Raw genomic sequence first — 10,746 nt, 5'->3', positions numbered from 1 at the left:
CTTAGTATAGGTAAATTACTGAATTGGACATCTTAACTTTCTGACACGTGTCTGAAATAGAGGGTATTTTTGTCTTTTGGGTAATTTTTTTTTCAGCTGAAACATTAATTGTTGATTGATGGTTGCTGACAGACGGAAACTTCTTCTTCAAGACATTGCATTTGGTGGAGGTATTTGAATTTTTCTTCTTCCGTTAGGTTTCTTCAGAAACATATTGTGTTTCTTTTTTCTTCTTCTTCGACACTTCATTGCATCTTCTTTCTTCTTCTTCATAGCAATGTAAGTTTCATTTTTTTTTTGTTGTTTATTTTCGTTGGTTGATTTTTGTTTCTTCTTCTTCTTCTTCTTTTGCTTTCTTCTGCTTTCTTCTTCTTCTGCAGTTTATTTTTTATTGCTTTGTGATTATTGTTGTTCAAGATTTGTAGAACCTGTTTTGTTGTTCATACCAACGTAAGTTTTATTTTTTTTTTGGCTGTTTTTTTTTGTTGGTTGATGGTTGCTTCTTCTTCTTCTTCTTATGCTTTCTTCTGCTTTCTTCTTCTTCTGCTGTTTATTTGATATTTTTTTTTTGTTGTTGAAGGTTTGCAGAAGCCGTTTACTTCTTCATACCAACGTAAGCCTCCTTCTTCCTTTTTTTTATTTTTTTTGTTCTTACGTTAGCTTTGTTCGAACAGATTTTTGCTTTCTTTTTTCTTCTTCTTCGAGTTCATTGCATGTTCTTTGTTCTTCTTCATCTTTCTTCTTCTTCTTCTTCATCTTTCGTTGTAGTTATTTTTTTATCGTTTTTTTGTTGTTGTTCTTCTTTTTTTTTTGTTCTTCTTCTTACTCGGTGCACAACTTTTATTTGATGTCCTTCTTCTTTTTTGTTCATGTGTTTTTGTTATTTTTAAGTTGTATTGTTTTTTTTTTCCTGTAAAGCAGTTGACCTATTTTATTTTTATGTATTAGATGGCAAGGAAATTTGATATGATCAAGGATATTGATGGAAAAAGGGAGACTTTGAAACTTGTTGTCCGAATTGTGGATCTGTGGTTTGTTGAGTCATGGGATTCCAAATGAAATATGGAGATGATTCTGACAGATCAAAAGGTAATGTATGATTGTATTGTCATTGTATCAATGTATTTTCTATGTGTATATATTTGATGTTTATGGATGGTTATGGTGGTCAGGGTGATGTTATCCTTGCTATGATTAAGAAGGAAGACATTGCTACGTGGGAAGACAAGCTAAAGGAAGGAGAAAGTTATATAATGCATAACTTCAAAATTCTTAATAACAGAGCTCAATATAGAGTTTGCGACCACCCCTTTAAGCTATTGTTTATTGGAGCAACGTCTGTACGACGACAACCAATTGCCAGTATTCCTGCAAAAGTTTGGAAGTTCAAGAGTATAAAGGATATCATTGATGGAAACTATTCTGCAGATTTGTTGGTTGGTAAGTTTTTCTCCTTGATTTATATCTGTTTTCTATTTTTTTTTTGTCTTTACTTACTATTTTGTTTTTCCATTTTAGATGTCATTGGTGTGGTGGATAATGTGGAGGAGAAACCAAGTTCCAAAAATGTTGTGTTTGACCTAAAGGACTTGAGGTACAATTGATTGTAATGTTATTATTTGTCACAGATTAAGTTTATTATTTCATTTTAATGGTGTTTTGAATTTTTTTTTCTATATTGCAGTGGTGCGTCAATCTGTTGTACTCTTTGGGATTCATATTGTTTGCGAATGGTTAGTTATTGGAGGGAAAGTCGTGAAACACCTTATCCGGCTATTATTCTTACTCAGGCAAAGATAAAGGTTGCCTCAGGTTTCATTGTATTTCAATATGTTTGTTATATTTATTAGTCTACGTTAAATGGAAATTTATTTCAATTATTTTGTATATAGGTCCATGACCGGTGTCATTGTCTAATTGTTGGAATGGATCGAAGTTGTTTATGGGAGATGATATATCTGAACTGATTCAATTTAGGAAGGAATTTTCAAAGTAATAATTTTATATTACGAGTATGTTATTCTATAACTCTTTGTATTTGATAAGTACTAACTAATGTTTATTGTGTAGAACTACTGCTCATGAAATTTTCGAGGAGGGAAGCCAATATAGTGGATCTTCCCAGATTAGTCATGTTGATAGATTTATGTATAAAACTGTTGTTAAGAGTGTTTCACAGATCCTGACTGTGATAGAGGTAGTTTTGATTTTGTATACTTTTATAATCCATTTTTGTTATTATTAACCCTTCTTTTATTGTTGTAGGAGATTTCATGTGTTACTGTTGCACACACACTTAAATTTAACTTAGGAAATGATGGATGGAGTTACTTGGTTTGTAACTTATGCGCAAAAAGAACATATGAAGTTGGTTCTTTTAAGTGTTTGAATTGTGATGGTTATAATGAGTATCTGAAAATGAGGTTAGTAATAGCTGTGTAGTCAAATTATCTTACTAATTAGTAATGAATGCTTAGTAGATTAAGTACTAAGCATCTTATTTATGATTCAATATATGTTTTCAGATACAAGCATCTTATTTATGATTCAATATATGTTTTCAGGTACAAGCTTGAAATTCAAGTGACTGATGGAAAAAAGGTTGCTAACTTCATGCTTTGGGACCAAGACTGCATCAATTTAATTGGTCTTTCTGCTGGTGACTTGCGAAAGAAAATGATCAAGGTTGTACATTTTTACTTTTCCATTAGTAATATAATAGTGGCATAATAATGCTCATTTCATTTCATCTTTGTTTTTCAAAATATATTAGGATGGTGAGGAGGATCCTAAGTGTTTTCCAGAGGATCTAGACGTTCTTTTGGGTTGTACTTTGGCTTTCAAGGTCAAGCCACAAGGAAATAACTGACCTGCTTCAGTAATGAGAGTTTCAACTGATCGTGAAATCATAGGTCACATTAGTAGTCTTCTTGGACAAACTGAGGTCGTAATTTTAATTGTTTTGTACTAATTATGTCATGTATTTTGAGATGGAACTAAAGAAATCAAATTTTGCAGGTAATGGAAATTGTTGAAGCTAAGGAAAATTGTTCTGATGAATTAGAGGTTCGTAAGGACAAGTCCATAGTAAGTACTTATTAAATTGGTTGGTTTTATTAATTCCCATTTTCATGTATTGTATGTTTTAATGTATATTGAGTAATGCGGGCAATTGAGGTTGGGAAACGTACGAGTGCCAGTGAGTCTGATGTCCATACTCATACTGGGAGTTCTTTAGTAAGTATTTTAAAGTCAGTCTGATTTGTGGTGTGATCAAAATTTATAATTTTAAATGTTAAATTTTCAGGCAATGGAACTTGCTGAATGTGGTGATAATGCAGCATGCGACTTATTTGCTGATACTGATAGTTCATTAGTAAGTATATAAGTAGATACATTTAGTGTCTTAATTTTACTGGACAGTTTAAAGATGTAATTTGACTAAACATATGATTCATTGCAGATGTGCCTTTCTAGGACTGTTGATCTTGATCCGGATGTTGTTTTATGTGTCGCCCATAAAAGATCTTTGCACTACCAGTAACAATGAAGACATACAGTATATTCCAGAAAATTTCATGGATTTTGATCTTTTGGAGGACTTGCCATTAGCCCAAATGTCAGCTACAAAGACAATGAAGACTATCAAGAAGGAGAAATGATATTTAATTTATGAAAGCTATGGAAATTATTGTAGTAAATGTTGCTTAAGAATTTATGTTAGTTTCCTTAGAAATGTTTTGGCTCCTTCAGAGGATGCATTCGTTGATCCTGTTTTGATAAATTGTACTGGGGAACCTTCTTTAGTATTTTAAAGAGTTTTGGTTGTGATTACGTTGAAGAAAGTTTGTACACTTTTTGTATGTTGTGACCTTTAAATGTTTAATTCATTCATATATTTAGGGACCGTATTTAGCAATTCATAAATCATAACATGTATATTAATACTAAACACTAAGGTCTATTATAAAAAAAAAAATTGTAATCGTCCATAGGTTTATGTATTTATAGTCAGAATTCAACATGTTATCCATTGTTTTAAGTATACTACCATAATCAGAATTAAAGAAGACTAGCATCACACCGTGTTATTAATATTCTTTTAAGTATATTACCATGATACGCATTGATACATGATCCTTTTGTTACATTCGAACCTATGCATTCAGTTTAACATTTTCATATATTTTTTATAACATCTTATCTGGATTGATTAGACATGCATTTAATAAAGATACGTTAAAGTTTATAGAGCAGTAGGATATCATAATTCATTAAAACAATCATTAGACCGGCATTTATTAAAGCTAAAAACGTGCAATAGTTAAAGTTGATGGTACGATATTGTATTCCATTAAACCAATTAATTTGATAATTGTTTCCTGCGCTACAAGCAATGTGTAAGAGCAATGTGCATGTACAATATTATATATAATATAATGAAATGTAATTGTATAAAGCTGGCAGATTAGACACATTAGAATGAAAAGACTTGCATTTAAGAACCCGAAATCATGCTTCGCATTGACATGACTTTATAGTGGTGTTCATTTTGACGGTAAAAATTTCACGATTCATCTATCCAGTATCATGCAACTGCCAAAATCTTTAGATTAGTTTATGTTAAGACAACCTTTAATGGTTAAGTAGATGAGAATTTGGTAAATCAAATCTGTTGTAAATGGTTGAAGCACAACATACTATTGTTATTCATTAATTGGATTTGTTTCATTTATCTGTTCACAAAGCAGTATTATGAACTATATTTGTAATGTTTTGAAAATTTCGTGTAGAAGTTTTTCTATGATCTTCAAATATAACCTTTATATATTATGTAAATGTTGTTATTTCCGAAATAATTATCATTGTGTGTGGTGTTTAATGTAGAATGATGGTCGATGAAAATAGAATCTGCAGTTCAAGTGCAAGAATAAAAAGAAAACTCATAATGCAGGAGAAGAGGATGAAAGCTACATACAAAAATTAGAAGCGCGTTGAAAACACAATGCCAGATCGTACCCCAATTAGCTGATGTAACAACTTATTTTGTTAATCAAGATACATTGCATATGGAATCACAACTTCAATCTTCTGATATTAGATTCAGGAATGTTCAAAGAAATGTTACAGGCTCACGAAAGAAGCCTCAAAGTTTGCTTGACAAGTTTGAAGGCATTGTGAATAATGTGACTAACATAAGTCAATGGAATATACCAAGTCAATCATTTATATTGGAAGATGTTGATGAACTAGAATCATATTCAGATGAGTCTGAATCGCTTGGTCAAACAATAGAAGGTAATTTTATTTTGGAAATGAAATTAATAGTTCATCATTATTACTGATATGTTGGTCATTATTAATTAAGCAGTCATTGATGAAGTAGATGATAGGAACCATCAAAGCACGGAAACTAATGCAAGATAAGTAATCTAAGAAGTTTTTGATGAACATAATTGTTATGATATATGGGAAGTTCAACTAATAATTATATTAATTTCCAAATTGTATGCAGATATAGGAGATTCGATCTATGTTTGTCAGCATTGCAATGCATATATGTGGTATCAAGAACGCATTGGCAAATCTCATCATATGATTAATCCGAACTTTCAGCTATGTTGCTCAAATGGAAAAGTTGAATTGCCAATGTTGAAAAAACCCCCGGATGAGCTAAGTCAACTTTTATTTCAATCAGATTCAAAACAGAGCAGAACTTATCAGAAGAATATCAGAACATACAACATGATGTTTGCATTTACATCACCTGGAGCAAAAATTGACAATAAATACAACAGTGGAAGTGGTCCACCAAATTTGAGAATCCAAGGACAATCATGCCACATAATTGGTAGTCTTCTTCCACCAATTGGACAACAGCCAAAGTTTGCTCAATTATATATTTATGATACTGAAAACGAGATACACAACAGAATTCAATCTCTGAGGTGCAATTCATTTGTCTTAACAATTGTTATTATATTATGTAACATGTTTGTATTGATCTGAAATTCAATGTAGGAACAACAATGATATTGATGCTGAAATTGTTAGAACATTAACAAACATGCTAGATAAGTACAATGTGCACACTAAATCTTTTCGTATGGCAAGGGACAAATATGTGGAGCATCCATGTCATGATCTTAAATTGAAACTTATTGCTGATAGGCAAAACGATGGACGTATATACAACATCCCCACCGTTTCAGAGGTTGCTGCATTAATAGTAGGAGATGTTGACACTACATCTCCTAGGGATATTATTATGGAAAGCAGAACAGGAAAATTACAAAGAATAAACGAGTTGCACACAAGCTACTTGGGATATCAGTATCCGCTGCTGTTTCCCTATGGTGAAGATGGATATAGGCATAATATTAGTCATCGTGATTCTTTGGCACTCAAACATAACCGCTTAACAATTAGGGAATGGTTTTGTTTCAGAATTCAAACCCGACAATGTGAGGCAATGACCATTCTTAGATCAAGAAGATTATTCCAACAATTTGTTGTAGATGGATATACAATGATTGAGTCTGAAAGACTATCATTCATCAGAAACAATCAGTCCAAGCTGAGGGTTGACAAATACAGTAACCTCTGCCAACCAAGCAATGAGAGCTACACAGAAGCTTCACAGAAAGGAAAATGTTTTGTGCTTCCATCTAGCTTTGTTGGTGGTAGGAGATTTATGGATCAATTATATTTTGATGGGATGACAATATGTGGTCATGTAGGATTCGCAGATCTTTTTGTAACTTTTACTTGCAATCCAAAATGGCCAGAGATTTCCAGAATATTGAACCCTTTAAAATTAACTCCTTCAGATAGGCCAGATATCATTGCAAGAGTTTTCAGAATCAAATTTGACCAACTATTGTCAGATTTAACAAAGAAGAACATATTGGGAAGGGTAATAGCATGTCGGTATACTTCATATACTTAACTATTTATTTGTTTCATTTAATTGATTATTCTAATCATGTAACTGATGTGTGATTGCAGACATGTATAGTATTGAATTCTAGAAACGTGGTTTGCCACATGCTCATTTGTTGTTATTTTTGCATCCATCAAGCAAGTACCCGACAGCCATGGATATTGACAAAGTAATCTCAGCTGAAATACCATGTGCCAAAGAAGATGCAGAATTGTATAACTGTGTAAAAGAACATATGATTCACGGCCCATGTGGAATCTCTAAGACATCATCTCCATGCATGAAAAATGGATCATGTTCTCAATTTTATCCAAAGAAATTTGAAGATACTACAACAATTTCAGAAGATGGTTTTCCTCATTATCGTCGAAGAAACAATGGTCTTAGCATTCTGAAGAATGATATTGCACTAGACAACTGATTTGTGGTTCCTTACAATCCTACCATATTAGTCAAATATCAGGGTCATGTCAATGTAGAATGGTGCAACCGTTCTAATTCAATCAAGTACTTATTTAAGTACATCAATAAGGGCTATGATAGAATTACTGCTGCCATTGTTTCTAATGAGAAGCAAGGTTTTTCAACTGATATTCCAAGGGATGAAATCAAACAATATATTGATTGCAGATATATTTCTCCATGCGAAGCATGTTGGAGAATATTTTCATTTCTAATTCATGGAAGAAATCCAGTTGTTGAACGATTGTTTTTTCATCTACCAGGTGAGCAATCAATGCACTTCAAGGATGATGATGACATTGATGATATCATGGCAAAACTGACAGTTAGGGAGTCCATGTTCACCAGTTGGATGGAGTGCAATAAGAAATATTCAGATGCAAGGGAACTAACATATCCACAATTTGTTACTAAGTATGTGTATAATAAGAATCAAAGGTGTTGGAAACCAAGGAAAAAAGGAAATACCATTGGAAGACTTGTTTGGGTTCCCTCAGCAACTGGTGAACTTTTCTACCTAAGGAGGATGCTAACAATTGTTAAAGGTCCAATATCCTACATAGATCTGCGAATTGTTGAAAACATAACTTATCCTACACTTAGAGAAGCATGTGAAGATTCTGGATTTTTGGCAGATGATAGAGAATATATCGAAGCTATCAAGGAAGCCAATGAATGGGGATCTGGAAACTTCTTGAGGAGATTATTCGTAACTATGCTCATGTCAAATAGTATCAACAAACCTGAGGAGGTTTGGAAGAAAACATGGGAAATGCTTTCTGATGGAATTCTATATAATGAAAGAATTATTGCACGAAATCCAGGTGAAATAGTTTTTAACAATATTAATGTCAATTTTGAATATGAAAGTATGTTAACTCAAGTTATTTGTTGCAGGCCTCAACCTGAATTTGGAACTATTGAAAAATTTGACTTTGATTGAAATTGAGAAGCTTTCACAGAACAATAGGAGATCATTAAAGGAATTTCCCTCCATGCCTTATCCTAATGATTTTGCAGTAAATTACCGTGGCAACCGATTAGTGTATGTTGAACTTGATTATAACAAGGATGATGAACTACGTATCTTTGAATCAAATTTTACCAGTATGACAGGTAAGTCATTTCTTCCTAATATTTTTCCAACACAAGTCATTGCAATTTATCTAAATTATTATTGATATGCAGATGAACAAAGACATATTTTCCAAAAGATTATAAATGCGGTGCATGATGAAAAAGGGGGCATGTTCTTTTTATATGGATATGGAGGAACTGGAAAAACATTTATGTGGAACACATTATCTTCTGCTCTTCGTTCTGAAGGAAAAATAGTTCTAACAGTTGCATCAAGTGGTATAACATCTTTGTTATTGCCTGGAGGTAGAATAGCTCATTCAAAATTTAAAATTCCAGTTCCAACACTTGAACACTCTGTCTGCAACATTACAAAAGGTAGTGAACTATCAAATTTGATGAAATTGGCCAACCTCATAATTTGGGATGAAGCACCAATGGCACACAAGTTTTGTTTTGAGGCACTAGATCGAACTTTAAAAGATATCATGAAAGAACACAACAAATCAGATTTCGTTTTTGGTGGCAAAGTAATAGTATTTGGAGGGGATTTTAGACAAATTCTTCCTGTTATCCCTCGAGGAAGCAGATATGATATTGTTCATGCAACTATCAACTCATCCTATCTTTGGGAGCATTGCCAGATTCTGAACTTGACCAAAAACATGCGACTGTTACAGCAGGGATTGCACAGCTCTACTATTGCTGAAATTGAAGAGTTTTCTTCCTGTATAATAAAAATTGGTGATGGTTCACTGAATGAACCTAATGACGACTTAGTAGATATAGAAATCCCTCCAGAATTTCTAATCAAAAACTACAAAGACCCTATCCAAGCTATAATCAATAGCACTTATCCACAACTACACCAAAAATTCAATGATGAGATGTTTTTGATATCACGAGCTATTCTAGCCAGTCGAATTGAAACAGTGGATGAAATCAATAAATCTGTTCTGGATTCTATTCCAGGTGATGCTTAACTCATACTTATCATTTTTTCATACATTTGTCATATTTTAAAAGTCTAACAACTGTTATTGATAAAATTTAGGTGAAGTAAAAGAATACCTCAGCGCAGACTATATTGATACTTCAGATACCATGGACGTTGATGTATATGACGGTATTACACCAGAATTTTTAAATTCATTGAGAACATCAGGATTACCAAATCATAGTATAAAACTCAAAGTTGGGACACCAATAATGCTTTTGAGAAATTTAGATCAATCTGAAGGTCTCTGTAATGGAAGCAGATTAATAGTCACCAGACTAGCAAAGCATGTAATTAGTGCAAAAATTATAACTGGGAAAAACAAAGGAACAGAAGTTTACATCCCGCGTATGTCTATGTCCCCATCTCAGTCACTGTGGCCATTCAAGATGATTAGAAGACAATTCCCAATCATGCTATCCTATGCTATGACCATAAACAAATCTCAAGGTCAGTCTTTAGATTGTGTTGGATTGTATCTGCCTACACCAGTTTTTAGTCATGGTCAGTTATATGTTGCAGCTTCCAGAGTTAAAAGCAAGTCTGGATTAAAGATTTTAATCCATGACACCGAGAATAACCCTTTGACTGCTACCACAAATGTAGTTTTCAAAGAAGTTTTCAACAATGTGTAATGAACGATTACATACCTGATCTTTTTTTGGCTAACCATGCATATGAGGAATAGTTATAGAGTAAGAATGCTTAACTGATGTTCTTAAATATGATGTTCTGGCGTAATGTATAAGTTTTTTGTCATAATGCCTTCCAGTAATAAATGAATATGTGGTACTTTGATGTTATCTCTTGCATTTATCATGTCTGAACTGACAATTACATTATGGTAAATTCGTATTGGGCATAGTGCATTAAATATGCAAACTGCCATTGACCAACAAGAAAACAATAATTAATTATATGCGCAGATAATATTCTGAAATAACTCCTAGGTTCATAGAGCAATTCCTTATATAGAATATTGCTTTGCAACCATATAATTAGCCCAATTGATATTGAATCTCTTACTTGACACACCACCTTAAATATGTAGTTGACCTCCCATAATTGTCAGTTTAATCATGTTTTGAACCCCAACAAGACCTTACAACGTCATATGAGCAGCCCAAGTAATATTGAATATTTAACTAAACACACTACCATAATTATCAAACGCATCTCCCATATGTCTGATATTATTAATCAAATATGCTGATGCAAATGAAGATCCGTGTTCATTTATTAACAACTATCCATACTATATTAAATA

At 32.8% G+C, this 10,746-nt stretch overlaps 1 pseudogene; it reads left to right on the top strand.

Moving 5' to 3' along the window:
• Window positions 1-5,069: 5,069 nt before the first annotated feature.
• On the top strand, window positions 5,070-10,114 carry LOC114190137 (annotated as a pseudogene).
• Window positions 10,115-10,746: the final 632 nt, after the last annotated feature.

The sequence above is a fragment of the Vigna unguiculata genome, chromosome 7 (assembly GCF_004118075.2).
Source record: "Vigna unguiculata cultivar IT97K-499-35 chromosome 7, ASM411807v1, whole genome shotgun sequence".
In the NCBI taxonomy this organism is placed as follows: Eukaryota; Viridiplantae; Streptophyta; class Magnoliopsida; order Fabales; family Fabaceae; genus Vigna; species Vigna unguiculata.
Note: the sequence above shows the minus strand (reverse complement) of the source record. Positions and strands in the feature narration are given on the sequence as shown.